The sequence below is a fragment of the Macrobrachium rosenbergii genome, chromosome 42, assembly GCF_040412425.1.
Source record: "Macrobrachium rosenbergii isolate ZJJX-2024 chromosome 42, ASM4041242v1, whole genome shotgun sequence".
NCBI lineage: Eukaryota > Metazoa > Arthropoda > Malacostraca > Decapoda > Palaemonidae > Macrobrachium > Macrobrachium rosenbergii.
In genome coordinates this window covers 2,421,587-2,438,036 of record NC_089782.1, presented here as the reverse complement: position 1 = coordinate 2,438,036, position 16,450 = coordinate 2,421,587, and the positions used below count along the sequence as shown (strand labels likewise).

General features: G+C 42.9%; 1 protein-coding gene across 3 annotated transcripts in view; it reads right to left on the bottom strand.

Annotated features, from left to right (window-relative positions):
• Window positions 1-16,450, bottom strand: part of LOC136827877 (uncharacterized) — an 870,075-nt gene that overhangs the window by 221,993 nt on the left and 631,632 nt on the right. For all 3 annotated transcript variants that reach the window (XM_067085339.1, XM_067085340.1, XM_067085341.1), the window contains one exon: window positions 14,574-14,722. The gene's annotated coding sequence lies outside the window, so the exon portion shown is untranslated. Of the gene's footprint in view, window positions 1-14,573; window positions 14,723-16,450 lie in introns of those variants that run through there.

The following is a 16,450-nucleotide window of genomic DNA, read 5'->3' as shown; positions in this document are numbered from 1 at the left end:
CGGAAAAATCTATTTCTGAGGGAGGCCCTGTGTCACCCGGTGACCTTCCCAGGTCCTAGTTTCCCCCCTTGCACGGGCATACCAAGCCTGGGGATGGTGCTAGCCTGGAATGAGTTCAGATGGTGCTGGGGTCGCCGTTCGGGCGGGTGAGTGCGGGAGCTGGGTCGGCTCTCCGCTCTTCCGGGGGTTTTGTCATTGGGATGTTTTCAGAGTGTGGTTCTGTGGTAGTGATGACTTCACTCACCCTTGCCCATACCGACGTCTATTTTCATTATAGATGCTCGATCTGGGGGTAGTAACCCTAGCATTCCTGATAGCTTTTTTCTCTGGTATATTTAGCAATATTTATACCTAGAAATTCGTGCTAGTAAGGAATTTCACCGGGTGACACAGGGCCTCCCTCAGAAATAGATTTTTCCTTTGTCAAAATCCCTTTTTCAACTTCTTGTGGAAGGTAGGGAAAATTTTTTGGAATTTTTTTATTTATACAGTGTAAATGTACGTGTCATTCTCTCTCCATTGATATGATTTTTTTTAATTTTGCCTCCTCCTCCTCCTCCTCCACCTGAAGGGGAGGATGGGGTGGAAAATCTGTACAAGATCTGCTAATCAATAGTGTTTTCGTCTTACTGGAGTTCAGCCTTTCACCCCACCAACTACACCATTCAATGATCTGGTCCATGTCCCGATTGAGGCTGAGGGCAGCTTCATTTCTCATAAGTGGAGACTTTACTATACTCACAAGTGTTACATCATCGACATACTGAACAATCATATTTCCAGGCCAAAAACATATCACTTTAAACACTAAAAATAACAGTGGACCAAGAACACTATCCTGGAAGTAAATCAGCTGCTAAGTCATCTGATCTAGAAGAGATAGTCTGAGAGATATAATAGTCATGAGTCACGGGGAACACCCCATGAGAGGGTAAACCCAATGACACATCAGATACCTCAACTTTTGAAAGCTCACACACTTCTCTTCTAGCCAGCAAGCTGATAAGGCAATGCCATCCTCTTTCTGAATGGAGACAAGAGGGCATGAAATGTTCATGGTAAAAGAAGAGCCACTGATAGACACAGAACAAGAAACAGGTGAAATCGAAGTACATATCAATACAAATGGAGCTGAGAGAGAGAAAGAAATGTGACAAGTAGATAAAGGATTTCTGGGAGAAGTCAGAGGAGAAGGATAAAACTCAAATCAATTCCTAAGAGAAATCAGAATCAGGAGAAAGAACAGCAAGAATAGGCAGAATAATGGAGGTTATAGATTTAGTTTTGTAGATACAACCATAAGCTTAGACCTACCTTGATGACTAACATTTACAATTTCACAAAATGGCAACGGAGATGGCAACAAAATATAAAAGCCTTTGCCTTCATGTGTACCAAAATTATCTTTTGGCAAATGTTTAAAGTGAATAATCAGCAGAGCACAAGAGGCGGGAGTCAGAGAGCATGGAACCTCTTCCTGAGACACCTCTTGGTTCCCTGGTAAAGGAGCAATACCATTACTGCTGGGCAGTCCAGAGGAGGGGCTACAGACAGAAGCAGCCACTGATGCCATACCTCTCGAAGGGAAACACAAAATATTCAAATCATTATGGGGGGGATTTGCAGTCATTTTGACCTTTAATAAACAGAAAAATTCTGTGTAATAAAGCATAAACTAAACCCACATCCTGCAATAAACCATCTACTCGTGGATCCTAAGCCAACTGGGGAACAACAGAAGACAGAGCAGTAGAAGTGACAAGTACAAAAGATTTAAGTGGAGGAGGTGGAAAATGTAACTAGGCAGAGAGGGAGGAAGCCGATGACAGAATTTGAATACCAGTAGTTTTAAATCCTGAGCTATCCATTTGCTTAAGGAGACCATCCGCCATCGATTTTCATGAACATACTTTGGGATATAAAAAATCGTGATTTTTTGGCAGTGAACAGCACCAAAACTCAAGAGTCACGTGTGAAAGTATCGTACAAATCGTGCCATAAATAACGAAGTTATTGCATTTTTTTGTGGTTGAGGTATATGGCACTACATCAGTCGTCATGGTGACGCTGGTACCATGTTTTGAGTACTCACGATAACCCACGTTAAGTACGCTATTCTTATAAAATGGTGGGAAATATAAGGCTAAAAATCTACGTCTGGCACCTCTGTTCATGACGAAACACACGATGGGATATCGTTTGATGAAAATGAAACAAGACTTGAGTGAAATAACCACAACCAAGATTGGAAAGCTTAGAAAGAAAATCTTTCTTTCAGGTAAAACATGCTAATGCAAAAGCTTACAGAATATATTCAGTATTGTTATGGAAGTGCATTGCGAAGTAACACAAATACAAGTGTTGAAACTATGAGAGAAGCAATTTGGGCTACGTATTTTCACTTGATATCAACTGATCAAAATCCTAGTCATAACCTCTGTCCTGTTGGCACGGATTCCTGGTGCTTTTTTAATAAAGCCAAAGCTTGTGGAGAAAATACACCATCTCATGATAAAAAAAACATGATCTGTCAAAAATACCTTTGGATTTGCGTACCCACATATGACAAGTATTCGCTGACATGTCCTCTACAGAGCTACTAAAAAAATGCTTACCAGGGTGGACACAGAACCCAAATGAGTCAATACATAGTCGACTTTGGAAGAAATGCCCAAAAATAAAGTTTTTTGGTTTACATCGCGTCATATTTGCTGCTGAAACGACCATGCTTGAGCACAATTTTGGCTATGAAAAAAGCAATCTTCTTACTGTATTGTTTGGCACGAATACTAATATTCGTGAATCATTATCATCTCTTGATAAAGAAAGACTGAAGGCTCAAATGCCAAAAAATAGAAAAAAGAAGAAAACGTAAGAGAAAGTAAAGACTATGAGGGTGGAGCCTTCTAAAAGCGAAACCAAGCTACAATGAGGGAGTTGGCATCTCCTGACACCTTCACCTTGAGTGAGTAATAACCCTGGGGGAGGGGGGGGACTTGGGGCCATGCTTACGGTAATTAGCAGAAAAAGGTATAAAGTAATTAAGTTTGGTTATTTTTCAAGTAATAGGGAGTGTTTCTAATTATAATCGGTAATGGAAATGCTGATATTGTGATCTTTTTCATCATATTCTTGTTGCAAAACTTTGAGGGCCGATATCTCAGTTTTATAGTTATTGACGTTCAAAGGTATTTTTCTCCACTATTTATTAAGCAATTTCAAATGCAAAGACATCGTTAGAAAGAGGAATAAAAATGCAATATTTTCGTAAAGCAAATTTAATTTTCAAGATTATTTATAATTTTCTATATTTTTCAAAGTTTAAAAAATAAAAAAATATATAAATATTAATAAAAACAATTAAAATAAAGAAAATTTACTTTACCAATTTTTTCATACTATGATGGACATTATTCATGCCAATTCTTATTTAATTCAATGCAGTATTTTTCAAGAAAAATACAAAAAAAAAAAATTTGAAAATTTATATTTCTGAGTCCAGCCCCGTGTCAGCCGGTGAAATTCCATTGTAGCACAAATTTCTAGGTATAAAATGCTAGATATACCAGAGAAAAAGAGCTTTCAGGAAAGCTGGGGTTACTACCCCCAGATCGAGCGTCTTCTCCAAGGAAGACGCCGGTATAACGAAGGGTGAGTGAAAGGATCACTACCACGGAGTCTTACTCGAAAGATCTCTCCCTGTTAAAACCCCCAGAAGAGAGCGGTGAGCCGTTACAGCCCCACACACAAACACCCGCCAGCTCGGCGACACCAGCGCCACCTACCTCATTCCATTTTCTAGCACGTGATCTGCTACCACTCATTTGTTTTTGTGTGCTTGTGCCCTTTTTGGATTTTTTCATCCTTCTCCATGTCATCGAGCAGCTTTACCATCTCCAAGTTAAGTACCATCTTATTGTGGGTTTTGTTCTATATTTGGCTGTAATTGGTCTCGTTTTTCACAAATATGAGATCTTATTATGACGCCACGGCGTCCCCGCCAGCCATGTCGATCATGAGGCGACCCCATCAGTCCTTTTCTGTTGGGGTTGTCTCCTTGTCGTTATATGTTATTCATTGCCCCATGGTTCTCCTCCTGGCGGGTTTCCTGCGGTGGCCCCCTCCCTTGTTTTCGAATTTTTTGACATAATTGTTGGCCTGACGGCCTTTTTAGGTGATGCCCGTCCAGGTCCCCACCCCAGGTTGGGTTCCTTTATTATTTTTAGTCTACATTAGGCTATTTATATTATTTTCTTGAAGATGGTGCTCTATTTGTTTTTTTTTTTCATTGTTTACCTCCTCGAGGTAGCGGCAGCCTCAGATCTAACCGCTTCCCCGAGGTAGGCTACGCACCTATTTGAGCACATTTTTATTTATTCTATGTTTGTGTGTGATGGTTTTTTTTTTTTTTTTTTTGTGGGGTCTTCCCTTGCCTATTATAGGCTAGTATTGCTTCCTTCCTCTTGCCCTAGGCGTGGAGGATCCATCAGGTTGAGGGAGTTTTGGTTGCTGTTTCCTCCGGGTCGTTTTTTGGGTGGCAGAGTGAGCCCCTTAGTTCTCTTCCTTCCTTTGGGGAATAGAGTTCTTTGGATGTGTTTCCTCTAGGCTAGTCGCCTTCTTGCCCCCTCTTCTCGGCCCCGGTTGGTTCTCGGCACAAAATTTCTCTCCCTGTTTGCCTTCCTCCTCCCTTCCGCACTCCTTCCATTTTCCTAGGCTACACTTGGTTAGGTTTTTATTAGGCTTCGCCTAGTCTGGAGTCGGGCAGTGAGGCTTGGTGCATCCCTCCCCTAGTTGTAGGCCACCCTCCTAAGTTTCATTATGCTTGGAGGTGTGTGTGTGCAGTTGAGCGGGTGAATCATTTCCCCTGTCTCCTGTTTTCATTCTTGTAGCCTACCACTCCTCCCCACCCCACCCCCTCCCCCTCCCCAGCCTTTGCTCTACTCGTGCGGGTGACGCTAGATGGCGTTTTCTCCGAGTTGAGGGACTCCCCACCTGGTAGAGGGATTCGCTCCTCCCATATAGTCCCTAGCATCGCTGTGTTGGTGTTGGTGGTTTGTTTACTCGCACCAGTTCGAACGTGTTCGAACACTCTCTCCCACACTTCTCTTTTCTCCCCTGTCGGGTTTCTTGGTTGGGTTGTTTATACTTGCTCCGGCCTATGTTATGATCATACGAGCATCTTGCCCACCTTGTTTCTCTGGCGGGAAGTCCGAGAGGGGGGAATTTATATTATAGGAACGGATCCCTCCGGTCTCCGGAGTGGTTTGCTCCTTTTACCATCACTTGTTTATTTTTATTGTTTATATATATACATATTTAGATAAGTGTAATTTATCTAACGGAGTATACTTCTCCTCCACCCTCATTTTTTATTTATATACGTGAGTCCGGTTCTATACCGGGGTTCCGCCGTTATTTTACTGGCAGCCCTTGTGTGAGTTCCTGTTGTCTCATACCTTTCATTCCCGGAGTATTCCGGGGTCTGGAAGTATTTACCTTCCACTCTGTGTAATTTGGAGCTTATTGGCCTAGTTTATGATAGGGATTTCTTCTCCACCGGAGTATTCCGGTTGTAGTCGAAATTCCCGGCCTTGCCGGCTTTAGATTGCTTAGAGTGGTAGGTTCATGTACTTTTTACACTTACAGACTGTTCGCTGTGAGGAGCCGGGTGCACCGCTTCCCTCCAACAACCCTATGGACACGTGGTGTGCCGGACCCACGCTGGTTGTGCGGTCCGCTTGATGACCTGGTAGTCTGGCACCCTGATGGTTGTGAGGTTTGCTTCGCTTGTGCGCAACCATCCAGGATGAGTCGGTAAGTGACAGTCTTCTTCCGTTTATGCTCCTCATATCGAATACTGTTTACGTGGTTCCCGGACTGTTCTTTCGTTCTGCTAATTGTCGGTTTTCTTACAGGCGGACGAGTCCTCCAAGAAGTCTGCCTTGGAATCCCTCCGCGCCTGGGTGGCTGGGTTTGGAAGGAACGTTCCGTCCGGGAAGCCCTATGTCCTCGACGCCAGGTTGAGGACCTGCTCTACCCCGCGCACGGGTGGCGGCCGCAGTGCCAGAAGATCTTGCCACCCCATCATCCAGCAGATCCGGGATGCGACCCAGCCACCCCAAGTGGACATCCTTTACGCTGAGGTTTCGGAGGACGTCGCCGCTTTGGACTTGGACCTGGAACCGATGAATACAGAACAGGACCAGGTGGTAAGTAGTGAGGTAGGTGAGGTTGTTGGGGCGGCCCCCTTTTGACTCCCCAGCTTCTTCTGTGTCTTCTTTTTCAGGTTTTGTAAAGTCTTCCTCCTTGGGTGATAGGGCTCCATCAGCTATCCCCAAGTTGAAGTTGAAGACTTCATGGAAGGCGAAGGGCTATAAGTCCTCGTCTTCCAAGAAAGCATCGCCTTCCCCCGTCGAAGGCTAAGGTCTCAGCACCTGTAGCCTCCGGGAGCAAGTCTGGTTCCTCCGGCAAAGGCGCGAGTAAGAGGGCATCAAAACCAAGCCCTCCTCGCCAGCCTGCCTTTGACGCTGAGGCTTTGCAACCAGCTTTTTAAACGGTTCTCGGAGGAGGTCGACTCCAAGTTTACCAAGATCTCAGAAAAGTTGGCCAGCCATGACAACATACTGGCGGGAATGGCTCACCCACCCCAGAGCCGAACCCCAGTATGTCATCCCCGACACGGCGACCTCCCCCTCCCTTGATGTCGGGAACCCTTGGCGTTTCGCCCTCCGGGCCATCCAACATGATGGCAACTTAACGGTGAAGGTCTTGGCACGAGGCGGTTGGAGGAACTGGAGTTCTTCCCCGCCGATCTCTTGCCCCCTACCCAGGCTTCGTTAGGCTGACGGAGGAAGCATGGGTTCGTTCAGACAAGGTTCCTAGGGAGACTGTGATCGTCCCTAGGGACCAGGCTCAGTCGGCTCTCCTGCGCACTCTGGACGGAGTGGCAGGCAGACAATACGGTTGACTCCTTTCAAGGGCAGCTTTACCATGTTCGCCCTGGGTGACAACTTGCCCACCCCTGTTTGAACAAAGTCGCTCTGGCTACGGCCCGAGCGTGCTTTGAGGGCAGTCCCTTACCGCAGCTGAGGGAAACAGACTCCACATCCCTGGTATTCCCAGGGGGTGACGAGTTCTGGACTGATGCACCGTCCACTTTCACTGTTGGGAAGCTGGACCCCTTTTGTGCTTCCTCCCAGTTTAGCGAGCAGCTCCCAAACTGCCGGAAGCCTTGCTAAAGGCGGAGTTTGATGCCCGGACTAAGTTAGCCCGGTCCCTGAACTCCGTCTGCCTTCACGGAAGCCACTGCCGTCTCCTGCTCAGACGAGCCATTCTTTCAGGTTTTGGCTAAATCCCTGCTGGCAGGGTTTTCAGTCTGACCTATTTGACTTCATCATGGCCAGACTGGAATGCAGGAAGTTTATTTTTGCTGATGCCACCATCCGTCACGAGCCTAACAAGCTCGTGAAGAGCTCGATCTGGGGGCCTAACCTCTTCCCGGAAGAAGAGGTTACGAGTGTCCTGAGTGAGGCTACAAGGGCCAACCAGAGTCTGCGCTCTCGCTGGGGCATTTCTGCCTACAAGCGTAAGACCCCAGAATCTGGCGGCCCCCAGGCGAGAGGAGGCAAACGATTCAGGAGGCATAAGAGACCCCATCATCAGGCGGTAGTCCAAGCCGTCCCCGGTCTCGGCAGTGGCACAGCCCTCCACCTCAAAGGCTCCATCCCCAACAATATGTGCTGGTTCAACCAGCTCATTCCCTTGCTGCGCCCTCGTATGTTGCTTCACCAGCATACAACCCTACCTATGAGGGCCGTGGATTCTTTCACGGCCTTAACAGGAGCGCAAGGGGGAAGAGGCAGGGCCCTCATAGAGGAAAATCAAACACCACCCCAAGAGGAAGCCTGGACGTGGTAGAGGGAACAAACCCGCTCCCTCCCACTGAGAACACACAGGTAGGTGGTCGCCTGTATTGGTTCAGGGACCAATGGACCTTCAGCCCTTGGGCACACAGCATTGTGTCCAAAGGTCTAGGATGGAGCTGGATCAAGGACCCTCCTCCTCTGACCAGGTTTTACCAGCCACCCTCATCAATCCTACAGGATTACGTGGCAGAATTGCTCAACAAACAAGCAATAAAGAAAGTAAGGCACCTAAAGTTTCAAGGCAGGTTATTCACTGTTCCCAAAAAGACTCCGACCAGCAAAGAGTGATCCTGGATCTGTCGCGTCTAAATCTCTACATAAAATGCGACAAATTTCGATGCTTACGGTAGCTCAGGTACGGACTCTACTTCCGCGTGGAGCCGTCACCACCTCTATCGATCTTTCAGACGCTTATTATCACGTCCCGGTTGCGCGGAACTTCTCTCCGTTCCTCGGTTTCAGACTCGGGAATCAAGCCTACTCCTTCAGGGTCATGCCCTTCGGTCTAAACATTGCACCCAGGATATTTACCAAGCTGGCGGACACGGTAGTTCAACAACTCCGGTCCCGAGGGATATCCCTAGCAGCGTACCTGGACGATTGGATAATTTGGGCACCAACAGTTCTAGAGTGTCGGAAGGCTACGTCCATGGTCATCAACTTCCTGGAGTCGTTAGGGTTTTCAGCTGAACAGAGAGAAGTCCCGCCTGACTCCGAGTCCCGGTTTCAGTGGCTGGGTCTCCAGTGGGATCTGTCCTCTCACACGTTATCCCTCCCGCCTCCCAAGAGGAAGGAGATAGCATCTCTCACCAGAAAATTTCTGAAAAACCAATCAGCATCCCGCCGGTCCCAAGAAAGAGTCCTTGGGTCTCTTCAATTTGCCTCAGTGACAGACCTGCTCTTAAAAGCAAAATTAAAAGACATAAACAGAGTGTGGCGGAGTCGAGCCAATGTCAAGCTCAGAGACAAGGTCTCCTCTATTCCTCGAATCTTAAAGACAAGACTGCGGCCTTGGGCCACAGTCAGGGGCCTGTCCAAGACAGTTCCGCTTCAATTTCCCCCGGCACTAGTTGTTCACACAGACGCTTCCCTAAGCGGCTGGGGAGGATATTCACCAAAACAAAAGTACAAGGAACGTGGTCCACAATGTTTCAGCAGTTCCATATAAACACCCTGGAAGCTATGGCGGTTTTTCTAACTCTAAAGAAAATCCGCCCCCAACCGGATTCATATCAGGCTGGTATTGGACAGCGCAGTGGTAGTTCATTGCATCAACAGGGGCGGCTCCAAATCAGGTCGAGTAAACCAGGTAATGGTTGCTATTTTCTCCCTGGCGAACAAGCACAGCTGGCACCTGTCAGCCACCCACCTAGCGGGGTGCGGAACGTGGTGGCAGATTCCCTGTCCAGGGCTACTCCGTTGGAGACGGAGTGGTCCCTGGACGGGAATCTTTCAAATGGATTTGCCGCCAGGTTCCGGGTCTCCAAGTGGATCTGTTCGCGACGGAGAGCAACTTCAAGCTCCCCTGTTATGTGGCCCCAACCTGGACCCTCAGGCGTTCGCCACAGGACGCAATGACAGTAGATTGGAACAATTGGGAGAAGATTTATCTGTTCCCTCCAATAAATTTGCTGCTGAAAGTATTACACAAACTCAGGACATTCAAAGGTCAACCAGCCCTAGTAGCCCCTATTGGCCAAAGAGCAATTGGTTCCCTCTTCTTCAGGAACTGGGATTGCGGAGTCTTCGATTCCCAAGCCCAAACTGACCCAGACAGTACAAACCAAGACTGTGTCAGCTTCCTCAAGAATTCAGAATGCCCTAGTTTTATGGACTTTATAAAGTTCGCAGCCCAAAAGGGAGCAAACATTGACCCTGTCAACACTCTGTTTCTAGAATCAGATAAAAGAGATTCTACTCTTAGACAGTATGACTCAGCAGTCAAAAAATTAGCCTCCTTCCTGAAAAACATCTGAAGCCAAAATCATGACGACTAATTTAGCAGTTTCCTTCTTTAGATCATTGTTTGAGAAAGGCCTTGCTCCGGCCACTATTACCACAGCCAAGTCAGCCCTGAAGAAAGTATTTCTTATATGGTTTTAAAATTGACCTTACAGATTCCTATTTTCATCTATCCCCAGAGCATGCGCTCGTCTGAGACCAGTATCACGCCCACAATCTGTTACGTGGTTTCTCAATGATGTTCTTAAGTTAGCATCTGAGATTGACAACTTTCAATGCTCTTATCAGGATCTGTTAAGGAAGACTTTATTTCTGATTAGCTTGGCTTCAGGTGCCAGAATCTCAGAGCTGTCGGCTCTCACTAGAGGTGATGATTTTGTGAACTTCCTCCCGTCCGGAGAAGTCCTCCTTTCCCCTGACCCTAGATTTTTAGCTAAAAATGAAGACCCACAAGACAGGTGGTCTCCTTGGAAGGTGGTGCCCTTCCACAAGACCAGTCTTTATGTCCAGTTTATACCCTAAAATCTTACCTTTTAAGAACTCCACAGTGTAAGTCGGGTCCTCTTTTTATCAGGGAGAAAGGTGGTACTCTTTCAATAAATGCAATAAGGCAACAAATTTTGTATTTTATTAAACAAGCCAACCCAGATTCAGTTCCTAAGGTTCATGATATTCGAGCAGTTGCTACTTCCATTAATTACTTTCATAATATGGACTTCTCAGAACTATCTAAATACACGGGTTGGAAATCACCTCTAGTGTTTAAACGCCACTATTTAAAAATCACTCAAGCCCTGAAATTTTCTACAATAGCTGTGGGAAGTGTCATCTCCCCACCTTAATTAATCATCTCCTTATCCTCACCTTTCCCCCCGCCCGCCTGCCTCATTTACTTCTCTGCTTATCCTCCTGGTTGATCATGCCTCACTGCCTTGCTCCTCATATTGATATTGTTTTGTCTCTGTTGAGTGGAAACTGTAATTTGACATGTTATGATTGTGTTTTTTTCTTGTGGGGTACTGGGCAGTTTTTATTTTGCTCCATGTACCCCAGATATATATATATGTATATATTGTATGTAATTATTTTGTCTCTTATGTTTAGTCTAAGTTACGTGTGTAGCTATAAGGTTGTATATACCCTTTAGTCTAAGTAATTTTCAATTGTCATTATACCCTTAGTAGTCTTAAGTATTTTTGGGGTTTTTTCCCTGCCACACTGTGGGGACTGGCCCACTTTTCATAATGTTAAGTTTTTTATGTGCCTTAGGTTTAGTATTCTATTTCTTGCTGTGAGAGAGATTCCTGATTAAAACCATTTTCGTAAAACTTATGTTTTTTCTTCAGATTACCTTGTTTCCTCAGTAGTTAGCAGCCTTGGCATGATTCTCTATCACTATTTCACCGGCTGACACGGGACTGGACTCAGAAAAGGGATTTTGACAAAGGAAAATCTATTTCTGAGGAAGGCCCCGTGTCACCCGTGACCCTCCCTGACTCACCTGTTGCTCCCCCCCTACTTGCACATGCCAAGTCTGGGGTTAGTGCTAGCATGGAATGAGGTAGGTGGCGCTGGTGTCGCCGAGCTGGCGGGTGTTTGTGTGTGGGGGCTGTAACGGCTCACCGCTCTGTTCTGGGGTTTTGACAGGGAGATATCTTTCGAGTAAGACTCCGTGGTAGTGATCCTTCACTCACCCTTCGTTATACCGACGTCTTCCTTGGAGAAGACGCTCGATCTGGGGTAGTAACCCCAGCTTTCCTGAAAGCTCTTTTTCTCTGGTATATCTAGCATTTTATACCTAGAAATTCGTGCTACAATGGAATTTCACCGGGTGACACGGGGCCTTCCTCAGAAATAGATTTTTCCTTTGTCAAAATCCCTTTTTTATTCATAAAAAAAAAGTTCCGGTCCAATTCCAATAAAATTTATAGAGAGTCATTAGAGTAATAGTACAAATAACATATATAAAAATTATGGTAATCCAATAACAGATAACGATTTTGGCTTTCATGGCGGACAGCCTCCTTAATGCAATCTGTGACTCCCTACGTTTGTGGTACTTACGTAAGCACAAATTTCCTCTTTTGTCCAAGATATGGACTCACTACACCTAACATCTACACTGCATGTCATTCCCTGGCATTCTATACAAAACATAGGCTTATCTTGACTCAAGGAATACATTCTTTTAAGAATATTGTCTGTTAGGCATAACCTTACAGACCTCTCTCTAATACTGCTCGTGGTAGACATCTGACGGTGATGGAAAACAAAAATGTAAAATTCCTGTCTCAATTGGTGTGGGGTAGGTAAACTAGGCAGTAACTGTCATATGGGTTCTCGGCTAAAAGCCTTCTTTATTGTTTCACTTTTGTCCAACAAGCGTGGGCATCAATTTTAATAGCTATCTCAATAGCTGGTGGGATTCATTGTTATTAATATGGACAAACAGGCTGATGATGTTACAAAACCATGCATTCAGGGGGTGGAATTGGTGTTAGGGTAGCCACCAGAATTACAGATGAAATGTCATGTCCAGGCTTGAAAAGAAATGAGACATAGGTGATGGAAAACACCAAGTTATGCTGGGACTGCAGCAGAGATGATTTCAGTAGTCCTGTGAGTCTTTGCTTATTTTATAAGCAGTGTTTTTTTTTTAAATATGCTACACTAAGTAATACTTAACAACTTAGTGTGTTTTGCTAGTCAGTAGCAAAGTTACTATCTTAGACTATAGCTTGTTGAATAATAAATGAGTCTCATAAAATTTTTCATAAATGCTTCCAGGGTAACTTTCTTTCTGTAAATGATTATGATTATTGCATGTTCAGTGAGCTTAGTCTCTGCACATCTTTATAATTTTCATTTTATTTTAGCCTAGGTCATAGCATATACTATTATAATGACTCTTGAGATGTACTGGAACTGATGGCAAACAGTTCAGTACTTTCATCCCTAATACTGAATGAGATCAGCAACTGAATTGTAATTTTTCTGAAAGACAGGTTTGTGTGAAGGGACTGAATTGTGTTGTATGTAAATTTTAGATTAATGATCAGTGGAGATTGTATAACAAACAAAGGTGTGTAAGTATTCTTAAGCCTCAAATAGTGAAGTCTCCTTTCTTGAAAATGAAGACAAAAATGGTTAAGCTGAAGAGTTATTTATTTTCTACCTTAGAAATACATATGGAAGATTGGTTGCTTAGCTGTTACAAGATTCATTTGATGATTTAGCTATGGATATAGGTGAAATAAGTCCTACCTTTTCTTGCTCATGCAAATCACCTAACTCAAGGGGATTGGAAGTCTTTTATTACATGCACTGAAGTGCATAACTCATACATTTGTGCAAGCAAACCTATAGTGCTTGTGACAAGACCTTGCACAAAGAGAGTGCTATTTCAACTCTTAAGCCTGTTGAACGGGGGAGGTTCCTGCTGGTAGTGTTTCTTGAGTTTTCTTAATAGGTTAGTGCAAGCAACCATTCATGTATGAGTGTTATATTCAATCTCTTGCAGTGAACTCCTGACCATGACTGTTGCTACAGGGGAAGTTCCTGACCCTGCTGCTCCCAGTTGAGCAAGCTGATGGATCAATAAACAAGTCAAATAACAAGACTGTGCTACTAGTCCCTCATGTAAGGGATCATGTACTTCTAAGTGATTGCATTCTCCCCTCGTGTGGTCCATTGCAAGTTGAAAAGGCTCACACTGACTCCAGTCATTCCAGGTTGACTGACTTCTATGCTAAGGATTCAGTTGCTTGATCAGTACTACTATACTACTGCAGTTTTACAATTTTGGTAGTCCTGCATGCAAGCCTGCTCCTGCCAGTACTTATTCTCAGAAAGATTCTGTTAGCAAAGCCTCACCTTCCAGTTCCAGATTTCTACAGTCTTATGATTCAACCTGATCGAAAGAACATGGAAATACTGTAGTGTGTTTTAGATAAAATACAAAATCTATTAGATTGGACACCAATTATGATGAGTGACTTCATTTTGCATATTGTCATTTGTAATAGTTGGCAGATATTCCTTTTTATAATTCAACTTGATGCATAATTGTGTCTCGTCTGAAATTCTAAGCAAACACTGGATATTCAATTGCATTTGATATAGGCCAATGGACTGGGTGGATTTCTAAAGTCCTAGAATATATCATATATCAATAGCTTTTAGATTTTAAAGCCATTTAATTTTCATTCTTTTCATTTACAACTGGTCATGATGGAATGCAATCCATTCACAAATGCAGAGATGACTGTATAGTAATGGATCTATCATTCATATGAGAGGATGAAATTTAGACCAGAGAACAGGAACCAAATTTGAAAACTATAATTTACAATCAGATAAAATCCTAATTATGGAAGAACAAGTAGCCCTTAGCTTATGCTTTGGGGTTTGACCTTTTGATGAGTGGCAAAATCTGGTAATTAATAAAGACCCCAGACTTTACCATTCAAGATATCTCAGTCAACAGGAATTCCATACAATTTCTAGTCTAAGCTAACCTGTAATCTGCACTTAACAGATCAACTTGCAATATGCTGCACTGCTAAACTAAAAAGGTTGACAAGAAAAAATACTAACATGATAACATTGTCATTATATATGAAATTCTGAAAAGTTGAGATCAGATAAGCAGAGAGGCTACTGTATACAAAAATATTTATCTCATACCTATTTTAAACTGTGCTACAGGAACTGGTGCTGAGTTTGACTTATGCTTGAATATAGAATCACCTTCCAAAAGACTCTTCATAATTTCAAAGTATACCCACTTGTTTCCTTCTCGGATTGGGTCCTCACATTCCATTATCTTTTTAAACCTGAGGGAAGAAAGTATGAAATCATATAAATTCATAAAATCAGAACTAGTTGATTCCTTATATATCATATATATACCATACATATATATATATATTATATATATATATATATGTATATATACATACAGTAAACAGCCTGCTGTATTCAGTGGAGGATGCATACCGCACCCCGTGGTAATAGCTAAAATCAAAATACTTAAAACCCTCTAAAAACACTTAAAACTGCCTATTTTGATAGTTTAAACACAAGATAAACCCTCTAAAAATGCTTATACCTGAGTATTTTAACAGTTTTATCACAAAAATATCATTTAGTCATGAAAACGATATGAAAATACAGTAATCAGTGAATATTTCTTAGTGAAAAATACCGCAAATGGGCAAATTTTCCACGAATAATGGGTAAATAGGTTCCACAGAGAAATCCGCAAATACATGAGTCCGCGAATCATGAGAACGCGAATACTGGGGTTTACTATATATATATATATATACAGGTTGACCATCACTAATCCGGCAATCAGTAGTCCGGAACAATCAGTAATCCGGCACAAATTTTAGGCTAGATAGTAATTTCCAATGTTTCCGCATTAATTTTCAAATTTCCCAGTCGCTGCGCTAACTCAAAAAACGTTCGCTTCGATTTCAAAATCAGTGTGCTGCATCAACAAACTGGTAGCCTAGCCTACATTATACTGAACTCTATTCACATATTAACAGTATTATACAAACATCAACATAACAAATGTGCATCTTTTCGTGGATCTTTTAAAAGTTATGCTTTACTACAGTGTTTCCAATTGTATTATAAATTGCAATCAATGTTTTGTTTTGGGAATCGGTATCGCATGTTTATTTCGCCACATTTAACTAAGTTCAGAGCACTTTTCTTGCTTCTAGTTAGTGTAAATGAATATGGATACTTTATTTATTTGGGGCGAGGATATTTTTCGTTATAATTTCTGTTTTTAAGTCGAAATATAACTTAAATGTCTCGTTGTGAAACTAATTTAGCTATTTTTTCGTTAATATATGACGTTCTCAGGAATCATGTGGCTGGCCGTTTGGGGAAATGTTTGTTCTGTGTGAAAAAAATCAAGATTCCGTTTGCTATTTTCTCTTGATTTCATCATAATATGAGCTTTACGTATTAATCTTTTATCGGCGTGAAAACAGTAGTACCGTATTTGATGGCTTATAAGACGCATGTCTGCATAGGATGCACCCCAATTCCAGCAGGACATTGAGGGAAAAAAAAAAAAAGTTTCCTAGCCTATGCTCATATGAATTTGGTAAGTAAAAACTGTAGTATTAGGTTATCATATGCATATTGTTTCTTACCAACAGAATCAACAAAAAATTAATAAAGAAGTTATTTACCATATTTATATTTATCAAAATATGTATATACAATCAGCCATTTACTACGATCGAATGTTTTTGTCTGCTGCTGAAAGCTACCTCATTTTTACCAATAGATTGCAACACATTCCTTCATAAACATTGTTTCTTACCGGCAGAATCAACAAAAACATCAATAAAGATGTTACCTATGGTAATAAATGTTATATATATCCATTAAGGGATTTTGACAAAGGAAAAATCTATTTCTGGATTGGGTCCCGTGTCAGTAGAAAAGTCCATTCAGCACTTATTTCTAGGTAATCTGTTGCTAGATACCAGAGAAAGCTAAATGAAATGCTGGAGTTACTACCCCCAGAGCGAAAC